This window comes from Stylophora pistillata, chromosome 7, assembly GCF_964205215.1.
Source record: "Stylophora pistillata chromosome 7, jaStyPist1.2, whole genome shotgun sequence".
Lineage (NCBI taxonomy): Eukaryota > Metazoa > Cnidaria > Anthozoa > Scleractinia > Pocilloporidae > Stylophora > Stylophora pistillata.
The window spans coordinates 4622638-4625000 of record NC_142525.1 but is presented as its reverse complement, the minus strand read 5'-3'; positions in this window follow the sequence as shown (position 1 = coordinate 4625000).

Genomic DNA, 2363 nt, shown 5'->3' with positions numbered 1-2363 from the left:
AGGTTAGTTTAACCTGTCTTTTGAATAACTGGGCCCAGCTGACCTTTATGCTTACAAAAACAACAACAAGAAGATAAAAAAAGTCAATAAAACAAACAAACATGTTGGTTTTGCGAAAACTTAATATAAAGGAGACTATTAATGGATTTTTTATGTTTTTTATGTGTTGTCTAGGACCGAGAATTCGAAGGCCAATAAAAAAGCAAGATGGTGGGGAGATATTCATGCCTGTTCCACGACCAAACAGCCAAATCAGACAAGAAATACTGGATAAGATAGCTGCAGGGTAGTTCAACCTGGGTATACCAGTACTGGAAACTGAATACATCAAACTTGTCATTACACCAGAGGGAAAAACTGGGAAGCGCTCTTGCAAGTTGACAGCACGAAAGTATTCCTTGTTTGAAATAAGAGAGAGATGCTTGGAAAGAAATGAAAAATATATGAGAATCACATCAGTTGATGAATACAACAAGCTAAGCCAAGAAGAAGTCAAGAGCTGCTTGGTGAAAAGCAGAAATGCGTTATGTATAGGATCCCTTGCAACTGCCAGAATACTGTGTATGTAGGAGAAACATGGCGCCTTTTCCAAACAAGAAGGAAAGAACACATGGACAAAGTGAGACTAACAAATGAGGACCTTCATAAAGGAAACATTCTATCGGCCGAAAAACGGATTGGCAAAGAAGACGGAGGCCTAGCACGACACACCGTGGAGTGCCAAAGCGGTGTTGACTGGGGAAACGCAGAGATCGCAGCAACAGAGAGAGGATTAAAGCACAGAAAAGTTCTAGAAGGAATTGAGTCACTACGACAGAAACATCGCGGATTGAGAGTCCTTAACAATTTTGACCACGTTGAAGCATGGAAACCAGTTCTAAACTCCTTCTTTGATCATGAAAAAAAGACTGTAATAGGCAGTGAATTATCGAAAAAGTAGAAATACTTGAGAGACCTCAGACTACATTTCCCGCGCAATTTGACATCGTTTAAACGTCGTGTAATGATCACGAAACATCATGTGCGGTCACCAAGCTGAAAGACAAAACAATCCGCCATATTGACAACATGCGCGGTCACCAAGCTGAAAGACTAAACAATCCGCCATATTGACAACATGTGCGGTCACCAAGCTGAAAGACTAAACAATCCGCCATATTGACAACATTTTAAAAAACCTGAGGAAGACCAGTAAAACTGGTCGAAACGTCGGTTTTAAAGATATTTTAACCTCGAAAAATCCCGAAAACGATTCCAAAAAAAAAATTTTAGTTTTACAAAGATGAGAGGTGACTAGGATCAGGACTACGATCACTTCATTGTTGCCTAAATCACATTTCACATGTGTTAGAAGAGCTCCCTCATCACATCACAGATATGGACACACTTCTGACATTGAAGGAGACACTCTCCATTGCCCTAAAAAAAGACAAGCCTCGCTGCATAGACTATCGTCGAACACTTCTGCAGGTAACCATTCTCTTAACTGGAAAAGCAGACAACAGTGTGATGGATTTACTGACAACACTTGCTGAAATGATGGAAATATTTTACTCCAAAGAAGACACCAGATGCCCAAAGCAGTTCCTGCGACTTTCAAACCTTTCATTGAAACATGCACTGGCAATGAGAGCCATATTAACCCCATACTAACTCCATCCAAGGTGTTGGGGTGGGATTAGTGTGGGGTTAGCCATACTATGTTAGCCATATTAGCCCCACCCAAGACCATGACCATTCGTAAATTGTGTGGTATCTACTATCACAGTGCTGTGGATCATGCATCTGTCATCTCAGTACAGGCTGGTGTGTCTTTCATCCATCAATGCTGAGTTATTTGAAAGATTTTTTGACAGAATTGTAGACATAAAAAGAAAGACATGGAGCAAACTCGCAGAAGATTTGGTGCCGAATGCATCTCTTCCCATACTGGGAGAAGATATCACTGCAGAGGAAAGTACAGTCAGCATTCAAGAAGGGGAAATAACAAAGTTGGCAAAGAGGTTACCTGATAGAGACAACACAACAGTAAGCAAAGACCTTTTCAAATTAATGGCCGTTCTCAATTCTTCTAATGCGTGGAAGGAACATCTTGTGCAGCTGAGACACCGGTCGTTAATGCGCGGTCAACCTGGACCCTAGTCAAATCTCTCTCAACGGGTCCTCCCCATGGTCTTTTAACACCAACCCTTCACACATACTAAGGTACCCCGGGTAAACTCATCGACTTGACTAGATGGTCGAGGCTGTCTATCCTCAACAATGACAATGGATTTTTACAAATATCCTCTTACCCCGGGTACCTCGTAATTCTCGCTGGATTGGTTGCTCGACAAACCAACTTTTGTGGGATTTTTTTCGGT